This window comes from Triticum aestivum, chromosome 1A (assembly GCF_018294505.1).
Source record: "Triticum aestivum cultivar Chinese Spring chromosome 1A, IWGSC CS RefSeq v2.1, whole genome shotgun sequence".
Classification (NCBI taxonomy): Eukaryota; Viridiplantae; Streptophyta; class Magnoliopsida; order Poales; family Poaceae; genus Triticum; species Triticum aestivum.
Window position 1 is genome coordinate 475288488 of NC_057794.1, and position 22420 is coordinate 475310907.

Sequence of the window (22420 nt, forward strand, 5' to 3'; positions counted from 1 at the left end):
ATACAAAGATCTGTCCGGGGAAAAAAGTCTCACCCTGAACCGCATCGCTATCGATGATAGTAGGAGCCATCAAGCCTGACGGCGACGACACAGAGGAACTCTCAATGAAAGCACCAATGTCGGTGTCAAAACCGGCGGTCTCGGGTAGGGGGTCCCGAACTGTGCGTCTAGGCCGGATGGTAACAGGAGGCAAGGGACACGAAGTTTTACCCAGGTTCGGGCCCTCTTGATGGAGGTAATACCCTACGTCCTGCTTGATTAATATTGAAGATATGGGTGTTACAAGAGTAGATCTACCACGAGATCAGAGAGGCTAAACCCTAGAAGCTAGCCTACGGTATGATTGTATGTTGTGATTGTTGTCCTACAGACTAAAACCCTTCGGTTTATATAGACACTGAAGAGGGTTAGGGTTACACAAGGTCGGTTACAAAGGAGGAGATATCCATATACATATTGCCCAGCTTGCCTTCCACGCCAAGTAGAGTCCCATCCGGACATGAGATGAAGTCTTCAATCTTGTATCTTCATAGTCTAACAGTCCGGCCAATGGAGATAGTCCGGCTGTCCGGAGACCCCCTAATCCAGGACTCCCTCACCTAGCTAGGGGTGTAAAACAATAGCGCTTGTTGTGAGACAACCATATAGTTATTCTTTACATTTTTTGTTTATTTTCTATTCTTTAATAAATACACAAATATGCTTCTATAATGATAGTGTTTTTATGTTTTAATTAGTGTTTGTGCCAAGTAAAGCCTTTAGGATGGTTTGGGTGATAGTTGCTTTGATTCTGTGCATTAACAGAAACTTTTGCGTCCAGTAGCAGAATTCTTAAAACTGACTGGAGCGACAAAAAATTCTGATTTTTTATAAATAATTGATATACAAATTTCCCACATTGTCCTAATTTTTCAGAATTTTTATAGCTATGGAAGTATGGTTAAAATTCAGATTACTACAGACTGTTCTATTTTTGACAGATTCTATTTTCGTTGCATTGTTTGCTTATTTTGATGAATCTATGGATTGTATCGGGGGGGGGGGTATAAGCCATGGTAAAGTTATAATACAGTAGGTATAATGCAATAACAAAATATGATTGGGTTTGCAACATTACTTAAGGTGGTGATTTGCTTTATTATACTAACAGATCTCACGAAGGTTTTGTTAAATTTTGTGTGATTGAAGTTTTCAAGTTTTGGGTGAGATCACGATGAATAAAGGAATACAAAGTGAGAAGAGCCTAAGCTTTGGGATACCCATGGCACCCCAAGGTAATATTCAAGGAGTACCAAGCAACTAAGCTTGGGGATGCCCCAGAAGGCATCCCCTCTTTCTTCTAATGACCATCGGTAATTTTATTTAGAGCTATATTTTTATTCGTCACATATCATGAGTCTTGCTTGGAGTGTCTTGTATTATATGAGTTTTTGCTTGTTTTGCTTTTAAGTTTGTCATAATCATCCTTGTTGGACACACCTATTTGAGAGAGCCATAATGATGCTATGATTTGTTAGAATTGTTGTTTGTGCTTCACTTAAATTTTTTGAGCTAAGGAATTGCTCCAGTACTTCAATTATATCTTTTTGAGCACAGTGGCGGTTTAATTTGTTAAGAAATGCTCTCATGCTTCACTTAGATCACTTTGAGAGTAGTAAAATTTTGAAGAAATATGCTCTCATGCTTCGCTTATATTAATTTGAGGGTTAGAATTTTTTTTTGACGAAATGTGCTCTCATGCTTCACTTAAACTTATTTGAGAGCTTGTTATTAGCAATGGTAATTTCCTTAAGATATGAATTTGGCCCCAAAGTGATAGATATCCAAGAGGGATATAATAAAAACTTTCATGAAGATCATTGGATTTATAAACTTGATTCCTTGCAATAGTTTTGTGATATGGAGATAGTAATATGTCAGTCCTGTTGGTGAGTAATTATGCTTTAGTAAGAATATTGGTGTTAAGGTTGGTCATTCCCTATGCAAGAACGAAAGTCAATAGTTATGCAACGAAGTTACATCCTACTTATTCGGTGTTAGTTATGTTCAATGCTCGTTTATGACCGTTTTCGTTTTTTGGTTGGTTGCTTCTCAATCTATTTGCTAGCCTTCCCTTGTACTAAGTAGGAATACTGCTTGTGCATCCAAATCCTAAACCAAGTTATGCCAAATGAGTCCACCATACCTACATATATGCGGTATTTCCATGTTGTTCCAAGAAAATTTGTATGTGCTAACTCTAATTTTCAAAATGAATTTCCTTTTTGTGTGCCTGTAGCGCTCATGAAGCGACACGGGGTGGCCAATATTTTCCATGCTAGGCATGTTATTCTCAAGATGAGTGTTTATTCACTTATCATTGCACGAGAGTGTGGTAGGTAATAGGGATGCCCAGTACCGAAATGAAAAAAAAATCATATACGTTGTTCATAATAAATTCCTTGGAAAGTATTGGTATGGAAGGCACCCGTGGATACGGCTAGCTATGGATTGTGAAAGAATGGTGGAAAAGAAAATAAACTTAATTTTATGTTTGGGAACCGCCTAGCATGGAAGATATTGAGAATTCTCAGTCGTTTTTGTCGACAGGAAAAGCATGCCTCTCAAAACAATTTTATCTCTCAATTTAAGCTATGAGCTCTAGCACCTCTACAAATCTCTGCTTCCCTCTGCGAAAGGCCTATCTATTTACTACTCCCTCCGTCCGAAAATACTTGTTAGAGAAATTGATAAAAAATGCATGTATCTAGAACTAAAATATGTCTAGATACATCCATTTCTCCGACGAGTATTTCTAGACGGAGGGAGTTTTATGCAATTTATATATTTTTTGAGTCTTCATCTTCTCTTATAAAGCACCAACTAGGGAACACTATTGTCATACTTGTGCATTGGATGTATCTGTGTTTCATGAATGGATCAATGATTGAGCATAATGGGTTAGGAATAGCTTTCTTTAGCGTTAATATTTTGAAAGGCATGGTTGCTTGTTGATATGCTTGAGTATTGATGCCTTCATGCCAAATTATAGACTATTGCTTTGAATCACTTAAAGTCCAAATGTCCATGCTACAAAATAAAACAATATGTGATGAATATGATAGGTAGCATTTCACATTAAAAATTCTGTTTTTATCATTTACCTACTCGAGGACGAGCATGAATTAAGCTAGGGGATGCTTAATACATCTCCAACGTATCTATAATTTTTTACTGTTCCATGTTATTAAAGTATCAATATTGGATGTTTTATATACATTTACTAGCAACTTTATATCATTTTTTGGGACTAACCTATTAACCTAGTGCCCAGTGCCAGTTGCTATTTTTTTCTTGTTTTTTACTTTGCAGAATATCAATACCAAATGAAGTCCAAATGCCATGAAACTTTTTGGAGATTTTTTTTTCTGGTGATAAGAGACTCTGGAAGCTTCTAGAGTACGAGAAGATGAAGGTGGGGCCCACTAGACACCAGGGCACACTAGGAGTCCCTGGCTCGCCCTGATGGGTTGTGGGGCCCACAGGCAGTGTCTTGACCTACGTCTGCCTCTATAAATACTCTAAATTCTAAAAACTCTAGGGGAGTCGAAGAAATACTTTTTTCACCGCCACAAGTTCCAAAACCACGAGATCCAATCTAGAGGCCTTTTCCGGCACTCTGCCAGAGGGGGCAACAATCACAAAGGGGTTGTTCATCATCCTTGTTGCCCGTCCGATGATGCGTGAGTAGTTTACCATAGACCTACAGGTTCGTAGTTAGTAGCTAGATGGCTTCTTCTTTCTTTTTGATCTGCAATACAATGTTCTCCTTAATGTTCTTGGAGATCTATTCGATGTAACTCTTTTTCCGGTGTGTTTGTTGGGATCCGATGAATTGTGAGTTTATGATCAGATCTATCCATGATTGTTATAGCCTCGCATTTCTTCTCTGATTTATTGGTTTGGTTTGGCCAACTAGATTGATTTATCTTGCCATGGGAAGAGGTGTTTTGTGATGGGTTCGATATTGCGGTGCTCAATCTTAGTGACAGAAGGAGACATGACATGCATGTATCATTGCTATTAAGGATAAAAAGATGGGGTTTATTCATACATGAGTTTATCTCGGCTACATCATGTCATCTTGCCTAATGCATATTACTCTGTTTTTCCATGAACTTAATACACTAGATGCATGCTAGATAGCGGTCCATGTGTGGAGTAATAGTAGTACATGCAGAATCGTTTGGGTCTACTAATCTTGGACGTGATACCTATATACATGATCATTGTCTTGTATATCGTCATATTTATTTGCTTTTCTGTTAGTTGCCCAACAGTAATTTGTTTACCCACTGTATGCTATTTTCTCGCGAGAAACCTCTAGTGAAAACAATGGCCCCCGGGTCTATCTTCTATCATATATTAAAACTAAAAATACCTTGCTGCAATTTACTTTTATTTATTTATTTTATTTTGTGTTTTAGTTAGATCTATTTATCAAATCTCATGCAATTTAATCTATCTCAATAGCGTTGAGGGATTGACAACCCCTTTACGCGTTGGATTGCAAGTATTTGTTGTTTGTGTGCAGGTGCTATTTACATAGTGTTGCTTGGTTCTCATATTGGATTGATAACCTTGGGTGAATTTCTAGGTCCCATGCAAGAGATGGGAGTGAAATTCAAACATTTGGGCGTCGTGGCTCGGCCGGAAAGATTGAGAAACTTGTTTTTTTAATTCCCGTAATTCCAAACCTCGCCTGAAAATCATGAAACTTGGCATGGTCTCAAGACATGGTACCAACATGCCGCGGTAATTTTTTTGGCCGAATTGGGACAAGTTTTGGTGTAGGCTTCTTGCAAACCGGAGCTTCCCTCAAGAAGGCTCGTGGTTCCGAGAGGGAACGTGTCACCTCCGTGTGCGAAATGACATACATACACTGCCTTCTCCCGCCTTAATTTTTTTACACAGCCAGATTAGACCAAATAGAAACACCGTGCTAAATTTTGGAATTATTCCGGGTTCGTTTGGCCTTTTTTATACATTAATCAAGTTTTTGGGCATTTAATGTGCATAATTCAAATTTGAACTACAAGCACATGCTCTAGCGCACCAAAGTTGTTTGAAAAATCACATGTGTGTCCTTAGGTGAATTTCTAGGTCCCATGGAAGAGATTGGAGTGAAATTCAAACATCCGGGCATGGTGGCTCGGCCGAAAAGATTGATAAACTTGGTTTTTTAATTCATGTAATTCCAAAACACGCCTGAAAATCATGAAACTTGGCATGGTCTCATGACATGGCACCAACATGCTGTGGTAATTTTTCGGCCCGATTTGCGAAGGCGCACACATTAACAATCAACAATGTCACTTTGGAACAAGTGCTGTCATGTTACAAATCGGAAACACAAGTATTATTGGAACCATGGGCGTTCGACTTACCAATTACGTGCGGCCACGCGCCCCCTTTTTTTATTGGCTAGGAGGTGCGGTGCAGGGTAGCTATTTGAGTACGGGAGGCGTGCGATCAGACCCCTGCGCGTGCTCATCGAGAGGAGAGCCCTTTTGATCGCTACCGGCCGCGCACCTCCCTCCCAACGTCTCCATTAATGGCGCCCGAGCACCTGTTCTACAACTTTGCTATATGTCTCACTGGATTGAGATTTAAGAGAGAAAAATGAAAATCTGAAAAGAAAGTTTTGCACGGATCTTGATGTAAGATCCGACGGACCTATATAGCATCGACTGCGACTTATAGCAAGCATGATGAATATAAGGACGATGACATTGGATAATAATTGTCTTACATATTTATAAACATTATTAAAAAAGCCACATGCGGCAACGCTCGATATACAGAAGGGCAAAAGAAGAAGGAAGCCACAACAGGAACTAGTCTCGGCGGCGGGCGGCGACGAGCTCTTTCTTGTCCTCAAGATGCTGGTTGAGAGCATCCACGGATTCCTCCACCAGCCTTCTACGCTCGATGCGCATCATGGCATTCTCGTCCATAAGTTTCTCGACGATGACGCTGGTCCTCTTCAACAAGGCAGTGGTCTGCTCCTGCTGCTCCGCACTTCCGACGATCTTCGCCCTCAGCAGGTCGTGCTCGGCCCGGAGCTTTGCATTGCTCTCATTTAGTTGCCAGATGACATTGGTAGATTGTTTAAACGAGGCTTGCAGGTCATCCTGCAACCTCGCCCACCTGGAGATCTGATCCATCTGCCTAAGGACGAGGGCACGCATGCGCCTGTAAGAGTCCTCACATACCCGCGAGGCAATTTCCCAGGCCGCTGCGGCATGGGAGGACATCTCTGCTACATTCGCGGCATGGCAGGATATCTCTTCTGCTTCAGCGGCGCATCCGACCAGTCTGCTGCATCGATAGCGCGACGGGTCCTCCATGCTGCTTCGGCGGCGGGGCGTGACCTCTCTGTTGCTACGGCCGTGCGGCGGGACATGTTGGCTGCTTTCGCGGCGAGGCAGGACATCTCTCGTGCTCCCGCTTCCAGGCTCGCCTCTCCCTGGTGGCAATCTCTCGACCCAGAACTCACGCTGGCCATGGCAGACGCAAGGGAACAATGATGAATGACTTGTTTGTTTTTGACTTTTTGTGGATGAGGAGTTGAGGAGGAATGTGTAGTCATCTTGGAGTAGTAGTATTTATAACCGCATAGTAATACACTCCTAAGTGGGAAATTCTTTAGGTTTTGATCGGTGTGAACAGGTTTGCAATTTGGAATGTGACGGGACACATGCTCAAAATTTACTGACGGTTTTAAGTGCGGCACTATTCTCGGAAGGCGTAACATGGGCACGTACGCCTTCTCGACCGCGTACATGGCGGTTGCACCATAGGGTGCACCGCAATAGGTAATGTCAGCACCATCGCGCACAGTTCTTTTAATTAGAATGTGTGTGCCCGTCTAGCACACACACGTTGATCTATCTAACTGTTTGAGTTTGTTGTGGCTAATCGCAAACAGTTCATCCATGTGAAGTGTAGGCCACCAATTGTAGACACTTTGATCTGGCTGACCCGTTTCTGTTCTGTTGCCTAATCGCAAACATTTAATCCTTCTGAAGGTATGCCCTCAATCACACACACCTTGATCTGGCTGACCGTTTCTTTTGTCTTGCCTAATCACAAACAGTTCATCCGAGTGAACTGTATGCTGTGTATCGCACACGCCTTCATCTGGCCGCCCGTTTCTTTTGTTCCTCCTCATCGCAAATAGTTAATTGAACTGAACCGTATGCCCTTCATCGCACATGCAACTAAAACCCGAACCATGTTTGATGCATCCGTCATCGCAAACATTTTATACATTTCTGACGGTTTTCATACAACACCGTTTGCGATTATTGCATCGCATAGAGTTTCTCGAAGGGTCTCTGATCGTAGTGCCGCGTTAGCAGCATCCTGCAGTAGTGTGTATGAGCCGGCCAGGACTCTGTAAGCCACCGGGCATCAACCTGTATACAAAGGGGTGACCCGGCAGCGGGTTAACTCAAGAAACAACTCATCGAGAACTAGGCCAAGCGTATTCGCTCCCTGCTAATCGAATCCCAAGCAATACAACCTAAAGCAGGAGTAGGATTTTACCTCGTTGAGAGGGGCCGAACCTGGGTAAACTCTCTGTGTCCTTTGTCCCGTTTAACCCCTTCAAGCTAACCTAGTTGTGATGGTTCCACACCTAAGTCCTTTCGCTAGGGCATCTGTTGTGTTAAGTCCACGACAGTTGGCACCCACCGTGGGGCCAGCGCACGGTGGTTTTGAGTTCTTGAAGGGCAACTTTGCAGGGATCAAGGGATACAGCGTCGGACGGATGACTAAAAGCCGCCGCGGCAAGCTCTACATCGACGATGCAGGCTGGGGCCCCGAGGCCGGCTCAATCGAGTACGGGTACCGGGTCCCCTTTGGCGGAATCCATGTCTTCATCGGCAAGATCGGCGAGTCGGAGCCTGAGCCAGACACCTGCATCGACATCGTCGAGATGGCTCAGCGCGCACGACCCGCCAAGGTTCAAGCCGCCCTGAAGCATGCCTTTGTTGGTTTCATCCATGGGGCGGACCTTGAGGAAGGATATGCGCCCAGGGGAGAGACGGTAATCTATTCTGATGGTGAGTCTTCAACTGGTGAGACCGATTCAATGTATCAACTGCATGACGGTAGTCTTGGGGGCTATTCCGACGGCGACAGTATTCCGGACCCCTATGAGCCGCCGAACAGGGTTGCGATCTTCATGGCCAGCATGCAACCGGTGCTCGGTTCAACGACTGCTGCATCTATGACCTCTAGTTCAATGGCTGCAGCAACGGCTGGCATTAGCGGCTCTGCACGCCCACCAACTCAAGTGTTATTCGAGCTCTTGGAGGCTTTGGCGACCTTATTGGCTATGGAGGTGACACCAAAGAATCAAGCACAACATAAGGTGGATGTTGTGAAATTGCGAGATGAGGTAGCTCAAGCCAAGGAGGAATTCAATGCTGAGAATGCTAGGATGGCAACAGAACGAGCCGCTTTGGACGCTGAGACACAACGGATACAGGTAGAGTCGTTCTAACTTACCTTGTATCAGAATGCTTCAAATGCCGTTATGAGGAGGAGGCGCCATACCCTTGTACCCACAGAGTTTGAGGCCAGGAACCTTTTCAACACACCTGGGGCAGGAACTAGTGACCCGCCCATGGTAAACCGGGTTGTTGATGCACCCGCGACCGGAGCAACGGTTCAGCCACGGGTTGCAGACCTGCCTTGTTTGAATTTGACTCCGCTTTAGTACATTCGGGCGCCGCCGGGTCATTATTCTAACCCTTTGGACAATATGATTACTGCATCTACGCGATTGGCGGCTCTCCCTATTGAAGACGAGTCTCCAGCTGCAATGGAGATACGGAGGGCCGGCGAGCTTCTACAGACAGCGGTGGCTCAACAGGCGGCTTATTCATACAGCTATGAACGTATACATTCAACCCCTCGTCCAAGTCAGAGTTATAGCAGGCATATTGATTTGCCAGTGGTTTCAAGCAGTGAACGACACCATAACCAGCCTCGTAGGCATGACCCGCCGCGCGCTGGTAACGATGCTCAGGATTTGGTGGATCAGGGTAGGGCATGTCGGGAGGCTGAGCGGGCGGCTCAGTTGGCAGCTCATCAACAATCCTCGACTTACCCATCGGTGTCTGTGGAGGTAGGAGTGACCTCTAGGACCAGATTGGCGTAATGAGCGCTTGCCCAAGGATTTTAAGGCCCCCCGCGAGGTGCCTAATTATACGATGGATCAAGCCCCAGAGGCCTGGATTGAGAGTTACGAGATAGACATGGAGATGTTGGATGTTAGTGATGTTGTGTGTGCTAAATACTTCACCATGATGTTGGATGGGCCGGCTCGTACTTGGCTGAAAGGATTGCCCCCTAATTCCATCAAGTCATGGGCTGAATTGAAGACGGGTTTTATCCAAAATTTCAAAGACACATGCAAGCAGCCTATACCAATTCTTGATTTAGACTCTTGCGTCCAGGGTGAGGGGAGTCAACAACCAATTGGGTGCACTGGATCTCGGCCGTTATCCACTCATCAGACAGTATCAATGCCGGCTCAGCCATCCTGATGTTCGAAAAGAATTGCCGTTTCCTTCCCCTTAAGCAGAAGCTGGGGCGGCTTAAGCGCCACTACTATGATATGGGAGAGCTCATGGCGGCTCTCGTCAAATACGTTGATTCTGATAGTACTAAGGACCCTGAGTCTGATGAGGAGAAGGATGGCAAGGGAAAGAAGAGCGGCAATGCCAAGGGGCAGCAGCATAATACGGCGGGTCAAGGTAACAATGGTAAGCGCAAAGCTGACGGTGGTTCAGACTTTGTGGCTAACGCCAATACATAGAATAATAATTAGCATTGTAAGGGGAAGTCATTAGTACCCTGGTTTTGCGGGCCAAAGTTCAACCTTAAGGCGATGATGAATTAGCCTTGCCCGAAGCATGGTACGCAAGAGAAGCCGGCTAGTCATCTGTGGAAAGATTGCTTCATCATGAGGGAGTACAGAAATTCCAATTTTTTCAATAATAATCATGGCCCACATGGCAGCTCAGGATCCGGCTCTTACAGACCTGGCTTTGGTGGTGGCGGCTCAAGCTCTGGTTTTCACGGCCAAGGCAATCAAGGTGGTTTTAATCAGCAATCTGGTCAAGGGAATCAGCAGCAGCAGTCTGGTTATCAGAGCAATCCAAAGCAACTAAATAGTGGTCAGTACCATGTATTCACCACGAGTTCATGCAAACGAGACCAGGAGATTCATAAGCGGGCGGTGAACGCGGTTGAGCCAGTAGTCCCTCAATACTTGCGATGGTCTGAACATCCTATTGTATGGAGCCGTGAGGATCACCCGCCCCGGGTTGATAATCCGGGTCAATTGGCTTTGGTAGTCGCTCCTCAGGTTGGAGGGTACAAGTTTACCAAGGTACTTATGGATGGAGGCATCAACATCAATATCCTTTACGATGATACTTTTTGTCGTATGAATTTGACTGATAAAGATCTTAAGTCGTCTTCTACTGTTTTTCATGGGGTGGTGCCCGGTAAGTCGGCATACCCGGTGGGTAAGATAGCTTTGGAAGTAGCCTTTGGCGATGATCATGATTATAGAGCTGAGACATTGACTTTTGAAGTAGTCAAGATCAAGAGCCCTTATCATGCCCTATTTGGACGGCCGGCTTATCTAAATTCATGGCACAGGCTTGTTATGTTTATTTGCAGATTAAGATGCCGGGTCGTAAGGGCACTATCATAGTACACAGCAACGGGAAGATAGCCTTGGAGTATGAAGAGGGTGATGCCACTTATGCCGAGTCTGTTTGTGCAACAGAGGAGTTGAAGTTCTACAAAGATAATATTGACCCGGCAGATATGACACCTTTGAAAAAGCCAACCACAAAGCATGCCCCCTTGTTGAAATTTAAGTCAGTAGATGCCACTAAGCTAGTTGACTTTGTTCCTGGTGACTCATCCAAGCAGTTTAGTATCAGTGCTAATATGGAATAGGAAAGCACGCTCATCGAGTTCATCTGTGAGAACCAGGACATCTTTGCATGGGAGCCTTCAGACATGTCAGGTGTACCGAGGGAACTCGCTGAGCACACTCTCAATGTTGATCCAAAGTTTAAACCGGTCAAGGCAATTCCTTCGTCGTTTTAATGAAGAGAGGCGTAAGGCCATTGGTGAAGAAGTAGCCTGGCTCTTGGCGGTTGGGTTCATCATTGAAGTTTTTCATCCTGAGTGGTTGGCTAATCTGATGCTGGTACTTAAGAAAAATGGCACCTGGCGCATGTGCGTGGATTACACAAATCTTAATAAGGCCTGTCCGGCTGACCCTTTTGCTCTCCCTCGTATTGATCAGATGATTGATGCTACAGCGGGTTGTGAGCGTTTGAGTTTTCTGGATGCTTATTCTGGTTATCATCAGATCAAGATGGCAGTTAAGGACCAGGAGAAGACAACTTTGATCACTCCCTTTGGAGCCTTCTGCTATGTCTCTATGCCTTTTGGGCTCAAGAGTGCCCAGGCGACTTGTAGGATCGAAAGTATGTCTAGAGGGGGGTGATTATACTACTTTACCAAATAAAAGTCTAGCCTTTTCCCAATTTTAAGTCTTGGTAGATTTTAGCAACTTAGCACTAGTCAAGTAATCAACCTACACATGCAAGTCTAAGAGTATAGCAGCGGAATGCAAAACATTGTACATGAAGGTAAAGGGAGGAGTTTGGTGGGAGCAAACGCAATGTAGACACGGAGATTTTTGGCGTGGTTCCGATAGGTGGTGCTATCGTACATCCACGTTGGTGGAGACTTCAACCCACTAAGGGTAACAGCTGCACGAGTCCACGGAGGGCTCCACCCACGAAGGGTCCACGAAGAGGCAACCTTGTCTATCCCACCATGGCCATCGCCCATGAAGGACTTGCCTCACTAGGGTAGATCTTCACGAAGTAGGCGATCTCCTTGCCCGTACAAACTCCTTGGTTCAACTCCACAATCTTGACGGAGGCTCCCAAGTGACACCTAACCAATCTAGGAGACACCACTCTCCAAAAGGTAATAGACGGTGTGTTGATGATGAACTCCTTGCTCTTGTGCTTCAAATGATAGTCTCCCCAACACTCAACTCTCTCTCACTGATTCGGATTTGGTGGAAAGAAGATTTGAGTGGAAAGCAACTTGGGGAAGGCTAGATATCAAGATTAAAATGATTGGAATGGAATATCTTGGTCTCAACACATGAGTAGGTGGTTCTCTCTCAGAAAATGAATGTTGTAAGTGTACGCATGTTCTGATGGCTCTCTCCACGAATAAAGAGTGGGTGGAGGGGTATATATAGCCTCCACACAAAATCTAACCGTTACACACAAATCACCAAATTCGGTGGGGCCGAATAATGAAACTCGGTCGGACCGATTTAGTTAAAAATGTAAACGTTAGGATTTTCGGTGGGACCGACATGTCAACTCGGTGGGACCGATTTCATTAGGGTTAGGGCATAACGTAATCTCAGTGAGACTGATTACACAAACTCGGTGGGAACGATTTTGGTAATAAGCTAACCAAAGAGTTGGTCAGACACTCGGTGGGACTGAGGGAGTCCTGGATTAGGGGGTCTCCAGACAGCTGGACCCTATCCTTTGGCCGGACTGTTGGACTATGAAGATACAAGATTGAAGACTTCGTCTCGTGTCTGGATGGGACTCTACTTGGCGTGGAAGACAAGCTAGGCAGTACGGATATGGACATCTCCTCCTTTGTAACCGACCTTGTGTAACCCTAGCCCCCTCCGGTGTCTATGTAAACCGGAGGGTTTTAGTCCGTAGGACAACAAACAATCATACCATAGGCTAGCTTCTAGGGTTTAGCCTCTCCAATCTCATGGTAGATCAACTCTTGTAATACTCATATCATCAAGAATAAATCAAGCAGGACGTAGGGTTTTACCTCCATCAAGAGGGCCCGAACCTGGGTAAAACATCGTGTTCCCTGCCTCCTGTTACCATCCACCTTAGACGCACAGTTCGGGACCCCCTACCCGAGATCTGCCGGTTTTGACACCGACATTGGTGCTTTCATTAAGAGTTCCTCTGTGTCGTCGCCTTCAGGCTTGATGGCTCCTACGATCATCGATAGCGATGCAATCCAGGGTGAGACTTTTCTCCCTGGAAAGATCTTTGTGTTCGGCGGCTTCGCACTGAGGGCCAACTCGCTTGGCCATCTGGAGCAGATCGAAAGTTATGCCCTGGCCACCAGGTCAGGTTTGAAAGCTTAAACTACACGGCCGATATCCGTGGAGACTTGATCTTCGACGGATTTGAGCCCTTGCCTTGTGCGTCGCGCGGTCACGATGAGTACGATTTAGCTCTGCCATCATACCGTATTCAGGAGATCGCACCGGCAGCCGCTTCGAGCCTCAATTCAGAGCCAGTTGCGCCATCCATGGACGGGTGGATAGACCCCGTCACGGAGGCCGTATCCTCAGCGGCGATCGAGCCGAATATTGACCTTACCCTTCACGAGAGTCGTGTTGTCAAACTGCCGGATCCTTCTCCGGCCAAGGATTCCGAACCGCCTGCGCCCGTTCCTATCGAACCCGGTTGGGCGCCGATCATGGAGTTTACCTCCGCGGATATTTTTCAGCATTCACCCTTTGGCGACGTACTGAACTCATTAAGGTCTCTCTCCTTGTTAGGAGGATCCTGGCCGAACTACGTCCGGCAGGATTGGGATGCGGATGACGAAGAAATTCGCCGCCCACCCACCACCCACTTATTAGCCACTGTCGACGATTTAACCAACATGCTCGACTTCGACTCCGAAAACATCGACGATATGGACGACGATGCAAGAGACGAATAGGAAACATTGCCCACAGGGCACCAGACGCCCACTTCATCGCATGACGTATACATGGTGGACACACCAAAAGAAAATGACGACGAGGAATGGAAGGACGCAATGAAGGGTTGTCCCCTCGAGAAGTAGTCAAAGCGGCGGCATAAGCGCCACCCCAAATCCCGCCTCAGCAGAAACAAAGATCATATAGACCCAATGTTAGAGCAGGGTGAACAATCGCCGGACCACGGCAACACGGAGAATCAAACGAAACAACCCGACTCTATCAAAGATAATAATCCGGACGACATCACACCGGACAGACACCCGGGGCAACAGCATGCCCATCAAAGGCTTGTTGCCACCGCGAGGAGTCTAAAAAAGCAGAAGCAAAGGCTCAAGGCTGCGCAAGACACACTCAGAATCAGATGGAGTAAAGTACTCAACACAACGGTGAAGTACGGTGGTAACCGCCAAACCAAGAGCTACCCAAAGCGGAAGTTGCTACCTGAATTCGATGAGGAGGCCTCAGATCCCCCACAACCAAAAATTAAAATGGCCATCCGACCGGATAGACGACCTCACGACCAACATAGAACGGCGAACAACGCCGCACATGAGCCAATACGCGATCCACGCGAGGGCTCGCATCCAAAGGACGCCGCAACCAGATCCATTTATGGACCACGCAAGCGCGCCCCGGCATATGATGCAACACAACAAACATCCAAACACCATGGTACACCCAGATATAGGGGTGCCGCACACCCCCTATGTTTCACCAATGAGGTGCTGGACCATGAATTTCCAGAGGGATTCAAACCCGTAAACATAGAGGCATACGACGGAACAACAGACCCTGGGGTCTGGATTGAGGACTATATCCTCCATATCCATATGGCTCGAGGAGATGATCTCCACGCCATCAAGTACTTACCCCTCAAGCTCAAAGGGCCAGCTCGGCACTGGCTTAAAAGCCTCCCGAAAGCTCCATTGGAAGCTGGGAAGAGCTCGAAGACGCTTTTTGGGCAAATTTTCAAGGGACTTATGTCCGACCTCCGGATGCAGACGATTTGAGTCATATAACTCAACAGCCCGGAGAGTCAGCCTGAAAGCTTTGGAATATGTTTCTTACTAAAAAGAACCAAATAGTTGATTGTCCGGACGCCGAAGCCTTGGCAGCCTTTAAGCACAGCGTCCGAGATGAATGGCTTGCCAAACACCTCGGCCAAGAAAAGCCGAGAACAATGGTAGCATTAACAAGCCTCATGACCCGCTTTTGCGCGGGCGAGGACAGCTGGCTAGCCCGATGCAGCACCAGCGACCCAAGTACATCCGAAGTTAGAGACGGAAATGGGAAATCACGGCGCAACAAAAATAATAAGCGCCGGAATAAAGAAGACAGCCCGAAGAGCAGAGCGGTAAACGCCAGATTCAGAAGCTCTCGGCTAGGTTAGCAAAAGCCGGCCCCTAAAGGCGCCAGAGATGAAATGTCCAGCTTAAACAAAATTCTGGACCAAATATGTCAGATCCATAGCACCCCGATAAACCTGCAAATCATACCCACAGAGAATGTTGGGTCTTCAGGCAGTCCGGCAAGCTCAACGCCGAACATAAGGAGCAGGATACACCAAGCGAAGACAAGGATGAGCCTCGCAAGCAAAACACTGGGGAACAAAAGAAATTTCCACCAGAAGTCAAAACAGTAAATGTGTTACACATGATAAAGGGGAGAAGAAAAGCGGCACTCCCAGATAAACACGCCCAAGGGCCTATCACCGCGGAGTTCTTCCACTGGCCGTCTCAACCGATCGCCTTCGACCATCAAGATTACTCAGCAAGTATCCGGAGCACAGGATGGGCTGCCTTGGTATTAGATCCAATAATTGACGGATACCACTTCACACGAGTCTTGATGGACGGCGGCAGCATCTTAAACCTGATATATCAGGACACAATCCGCAAAATGGGGATAGACCCAACGAAAATTTGCCACAGCAATACTACCTTTAGAGGAGTAACGCCAGGCCTAGGGGCTCATTGCACGGGCTCCCTGCTACTAGAGGTTATATTCGGCTTCCCGACAACTTCCATAGCGAAAATTTAACCTTCCACATTGCTCCGTTCCAAAGTGGCTATCAAGCACTACTTGGACGCGAAGCTTTTGCTCACTTTAACGCAATACCGCATTACGCTTCCCTCATGCTTAAGATGCCCGGTCCACGTGGCATCATTACAGTACATGGAAATATTGAGTGATCCCTGCGTGTCGAAGAGGGTGCGGCTGCCTTGGCAGCCACACACTAAAACGGCCTAAGCAACTAAAGCATTCGATAGGTCGTCAAGACCACGGACACGGTTAGACGAGTGTGGCGTAGCTATATGTAATTCATACAGGTTTGATGACCACACCCCTATTACAAACACAAGGGGCTCAACGCGCGCAGACAAGTGGCAATTTTTACCGATCTTGAACTGTGCATGGTTTCTTTAAAACCTACCTTTTTGCACGACAACTTTTCACCTAAATTCCTCTCTTTTGCAGATGACCATCGTGCTACACCCGTCTAGGATACGGCACAACGGAGACACAGGCGCAGACGTGCAGCAGGGACCCGTTCCAAGGATTCTTTTTAGATTAAGACCCTGCGTCAACCTTTTTTACTGTCTCTTGTTAATAAACATCCCTCGGATTCTCAGTACAATTGGGAAGGATGCTAACATCTTGGCATGTGGCCACGTCAGAATAATGTACGTACCTGGACACCAGGGGCTTCTTACAAAGGGCACTGTTTGGGCCCGATTTATACCAAAAAGACCGAATACCTTAGGGAGTGTTCGGCGTCGCGAGTTTGGCCTTATATGCATCAGCTCCGAATCATGTCTTTGGTCAAATGTTGGGTTTGCCTGGCTCCTATTTTTGCTGCCTTATGTTCCGCTCTATCGGCTAAGGCGGCACTAGGAGAACTACTGCGATTGTGCCCTAGTTCATCCGGACGAGCACCTTAGTAGAGAAAGCCAAAAACTGACTGTCATGATATAGCGCGGAACTGGTCAACCACTCGATGACCTATCGGAATCTTAGAATTCCTCCGCCTTAACGAAGGGCCGTTTCCCGGCCAGGCATGTACGCACCCCGAATTCGGGTGAGTGCGGAGCCACCAGGGGCTATATAGTAGCCCCACTGTTAATCTCCTATGGCTAAGTGAAAGTGTTAAAGCATTATAGTCCGGTTGCCTAGTTCGCTGCGCTATCACCTCCTTATTAGGACCAAGACGTTGGATTAAGTGTGAATACGCGTCTTCTGCGAACACCCCCGCATCATATGCGTGGGGGCTGAAGCCGACGACTGCAATCTTTCAGGTTATATACATGTATACATAAACGGCCACACAGGTGGCATCACAATACTTTTGGGCACAAGTATAAACACATCCTTGATAAATTCAATAAAACATTATTTTTACAATAGGGAATACATGTCACTCAAACATAATATTCTTCGAGCACTAGGCCTCTATCAAACGAGCACCCTCAAGAACTTCTTCAAAATAGTGCTCGGCAGCCACTCGGCCTATGGCCGAACCCTGCGCCGCAACAGTGGTAGCATCCATCTCCGCCCAGTACAGTTTGACACAGGCAAGGGCCATCCGTGAGCCTTCTATGCATGTCGACCTCTTCATTGCATTGATGCGCGGCACCGCACCAAGGAACTACTGCACTAAGCTGAAATAGCTATTCGGCTTCGGCTTTTCCGGCCACAGATGATCTACGACGGACCTCATGGCAAGTCCAGACAATCTATTGAGTTCGGCCCATTCGGCAAGCCGATCAGTTAGTGGAAGCGGACGCTCTGGAACGTTAAACTGCGACCAGAATAGCTTGTCCACTTCACGATCTGTTTGGTCTCGGAAGTATTTGGCCACATCGACAACACTCACCGTCAAATCCAGATACGCGTCCGCTGAACTCCACAGCCAATCCAGAGGGGCATATCGCGGATCTCCGAACTTCCTCCGCAGCAAAAAAGGCTTCCCAGCCACAATATCACCGGCTTCACGCAGCTCCTCCTTCTTCACTCTCATGGCAGAGCGGGTGTCTTTGGTCGCCATCATGGCCTTTTCGAGGTCCGTTGCCTTCGCTCAGTTTTCTTCTTCAAGGAACTGGCAACGGTCGGCAGTGTCTTTTAACTTTACGGCCATCTTGGCCATCTTCTCTTTGCTCTCGCAATGCGCGGCCTTCTCGGCTCTTAACTCTTCGGCCGCCCTCAAAGCAGCCGCATTACTACTCCTTGCTTGTTCTTTGGCTCGGGCAAGTTCTGCCCGAAGGGTTTCCACGGTGGCAGCTCCATCTGCAGTCACAAAATATTAAAGATACTGGCATTACGCTGTTCTTACTATGTGACATTCACCAGAAAATATCACTTACCCTGTGCCTCGTCAAGCCTCTTGTTAACAAGCTCGATGTCGGCATCTGCCGCATCCAGTTGCCGCTTTAGTTCGGCAAACTCATGAGTCCGGCTAGCCACTGGAGCTTCCACTACCTGCACATTAAAGCGGTATGGTTATTACCTGGGACTAAGATCCTCTGCTTGCCGCCATACTCGGTGACAACCAGAGTCTCAGGGGCTACTATCTACACAGGGCACACCTAAAAATGTGCGGTACTATTACAAAGGTATATCATTTTACGTACCTCAAAGCCCGTTAGTAGATTCATAAAGGCGTCATGCAACCCGCTTTCGGCGGACGAAATCCTTTCCATCACCGTACTCATCAACATACGGTGTTCTTCCGAGATGGTCACTCGCTTCAGCAGATCCCTCAGTACGTCCGACCACATACCAGACGGCGCCGGACTCCTTTGTGTGCTCTCTTCAAGAGCCGGATGCTGGGGACTTTGGGTGACTATGGGATTATCTTCTGGCCTCACCGGATCCGGAGAGGCCCTCTGCGATGACACTTCAAGGTCGTCTGCTTCTTGAGCGGGGGAGTCCGGGGGAGGCGTTTTGCTCTCCATCATCTCCGGAAGAAGGTCCCCTGAAGACCAGCTCAGTTGGGAAGGGCTAAGATCCGAACTGCAAGATAAACACTTCAGTTATTTTCCTCAGAACTAAGGTAGAATATCTTTACAATTAAGTATTTTTTGATCACTTACGGCTCATTAGAGGGCTGATCCCCGCGCGGACTTTGTGCGGCAAGAGCACCCCCCAAGGCAGGACCCTCTGTTGGAGACTTCTTCTGCCGTTTGGAAGCCTTGGTTTCTGGATCCTCAGAGGCAGTCCTCTTCCTTCCCCGGAGCGAGAGAAGGTCAGAATCTTCCCCTTGGTTATCCTCCTTCATGGAGGCGCTCATTCCCTTGGTTGGAATTGGTAGCGATGGGGGCCCGCTTTCGCCCTCATTATTCCCCCATTTATCTTCCTTTGAGGGCTCCGGGCAAGGTGCTAGCTCGAGCATCTTTTCCAGTACCGGATTGTCCAAACCCTCAGGAAGGGGGGCTGAACACCGAATCATCTTCGCCTTTGTTAGCTAGTCCTGGTCAAAGAGCAATTTCTCATAATGACGTCATGATAAGTGAAAGATGGTGTGTTCGGCTAGAGGATTACTTACTTGGTCGGCGGTGCGGTTGTTGCTCAGGCCCACGTCCTCAGTAGTATCCGGACACTCTATTTGAGGTGCGAAGAATGATTTATACATCTCCTCATGCGTCAGGCCGAGGAAATTCTGAATGGCGCGCGGTCCTTCTGGGTTGAATTCCCATAAGCGGAGGGGCCGACGTTTGCATGGCTGGAGTCGATGAACCAGCATGACTTGCACTACCATAACCAAACTAAAATCTCCCTCGAAGAGATCTCGGATGCGGCTCTGCAATGTGGGCACATCCTTGGCTGGACCCCAGCTCAGCCCCCTGCTGATCCATGACATCTGTTGTGGTGGAGGGCCTGAGCGAAAGGCGGGGGAAGCCACCCACTTGGCACTTCTAGGAGCGGTGATGTAGAACCACTCCCGTTGCCATAATCCGGACACCTCTGGAAAGGACCCTTTTGGCCACGGGGCTCCTACAATCTTGCTTATCAATGCGCCTCCGCACGCTGCATACTGCCCTTCGACCGTCTTCGGCTTCACATCAAAGGTCTTGAGCCATAGGCCGAAGTGAGGGGTAATGTGGAGGAAGGCCTCACATACGACAATAAATGCCAATATGTGGAGAAAGGAATCCGGGGCTAGATCGTGGAAATCAATCCCGTAATAGAACATCAAACCCCTTACGAAGGGATCCACAGTGAGGCCTAGTCCTCGGAGGAAGTGGGAGATGAACACGACGTCTTCGTTGGGTTCAGGAGTAGGGACGACCTGCCCTCGAGCGGGCAGCCGATGTGAGATTTCGGCGGTCGGGTATCTTGCCTCCCTCAATTTCTTGATATCCTCTTCCGTGATGGAGGAGGGCATCCACCGGCCCTGGAGGTTGGATCCGGACATGATTGAAGATCCGACGCACCTGACCTAGGCTTTGGGTGTTAGAACTCGAGGCGGGGGAAGGATTCGATTGAGCACGGGAGGAAAAAAGTAAAAGCCTCGTCCCTTTATAAAGAGGGTGAATATGAAGCGTCCTCCTTGTAGCCGTTTGGGACTTGCCTAAAATCTAGGAGTCCTAGGTACGGTTGGGTTACCCACGCCCATATTGATGAGAATCCCGTAATAAGGGGGACACGATCTCTGCTTTGACAAGACGTGTCAAGGAACTGCCTCGCGTTATGTGTGAGGCTAGTTAAAGGAAACAGTTCGAATAATCACAGGGCCATGGCGTAATGCCATGTTGCCAAAACGTGTCAGCAGATTAGATTTGTGGAAATATTATTCTCTCTACGGTGGTATGTGGAACTTATTTTGCAGGGTCGGATACTATCCTTGTATTCAAATTCTTTCGTGGTGTATTCGGAGGAGGAACCCGCCTTGCAATGCCGAAGACAACACTGCGCGCCGGACTCATCGTCATTGAAGCCTGGTTCAGGGGCTACTGAGGGAGTCCTGGATTAGGGGGTCTCCGGACAGCCGGACCCTATCATTTGGCAGACCGTTGGACTATGAAGATACAAGATTGAAGACTTCATCTCGTGTCCGGATGGGACTCTACTTGGCGTGGAAGGCAAGCTAGGCAGTATGGATATGGATATCTCCTCCTTTGTAACCGACCTTGTGTAACCCTAGCCCCCTCCGGTGTCTATATAAACCAGAGGGTTTTAGTCCGTAGGACAACAGACAATCATACCATAGGCTAGCTTCTACGGTTTAGCTTCTCCGATCTCGTGGTAGATCAACTCTTGTAATACTCATATCATCAAGAATAAATCAAGCAGGACGTAGGGTTTTACCTCCATCAAGAGGGCCTGAACCTGGGTAAAACATCGTGTTCCCTGCCTTCTGTTACCATCTGCCTTAGACGCACAGTTTGGGACCCCCTACCCGAGATCCGCCGGTTTTGACACTGATAGGGACCGATTCGCTCATCTAGGTGAGACCGAAACGTTATGAAGGGGAAATAAAGAGTTTGCATTACAAACTTGGTGGGACCGATCGCTCATCTCGGTTGGACCAAAACGTTATGAAGGGAAATAGAGAGTTTGTAATCCCTATCGGTGAGATCGAAGTGTCTAGGGTTTGTGGCAGTGGCTATGTCAAATGAACTCGGTGGCGCTGGATAGAAAGTTTTGGTGGGGTCGAGTTTGACTTTTGGTTTGGGACATATGTGAAGGAAATATGCCCTAGAGGCAATAATAAAGTTGTTATTTATATTTCCTTATATCATGATAAATGTTTATTATTTTTGCTAGAATTGTATTAACTGGAAACTTAGTAGATGTGTGAATACATAGACAAACAAAGTGTCACTAGTATGCCTCTACTTAACTAGCTGGTAAATCAAAGATGGTTAAGTTTCCTAGCCATGGACAAAGAGTTGTCATTTGATAAGCGGGATCACATCATTAGAGAATGATGTGATTGACTTGACTCGTCCGTTAGCTTAGGATGATGATCGTTATAGTTTCATTGCTACTGCTTTCTTCATGACTTATACATGTTCCTCAGACTAGGAGATTATGCAACTCCCAAATACCAGAGGAACACCTTGTGTGCTATAAAACGTCACAACGTAACTGGGTGATTATAAAGATGCTCTACAGGTGTCTCTGATGGTGTTTTTTGAGTTGGCATAGTTCAAGATTAGGATTTGTCACTCCGTGTATCGGAGAGGTATCTCTGGGCCCTCTCGGTAATGCACATCACTACAAGCCTTGCAAGCATTGTGACTAATGAGTTAGTTGCGGGATGATGCATTATGGAACGAGTAAAGAGACTTGCCGGTAACGAGATTGAACTAGGTATGAGGATACCGACGATTGAATGTCGAGCAAGTAACATACCGATGACAAAGGGAACAACATATGTTGTTATGCGTTTAACCGATAAAGATCTTCATAGAATATGTAGGAGCCAATATGAGCATCCAAGTTCCGCTATTGGTTATTGACCGGAGATGAGTCTCGGTCATGTCTACATAG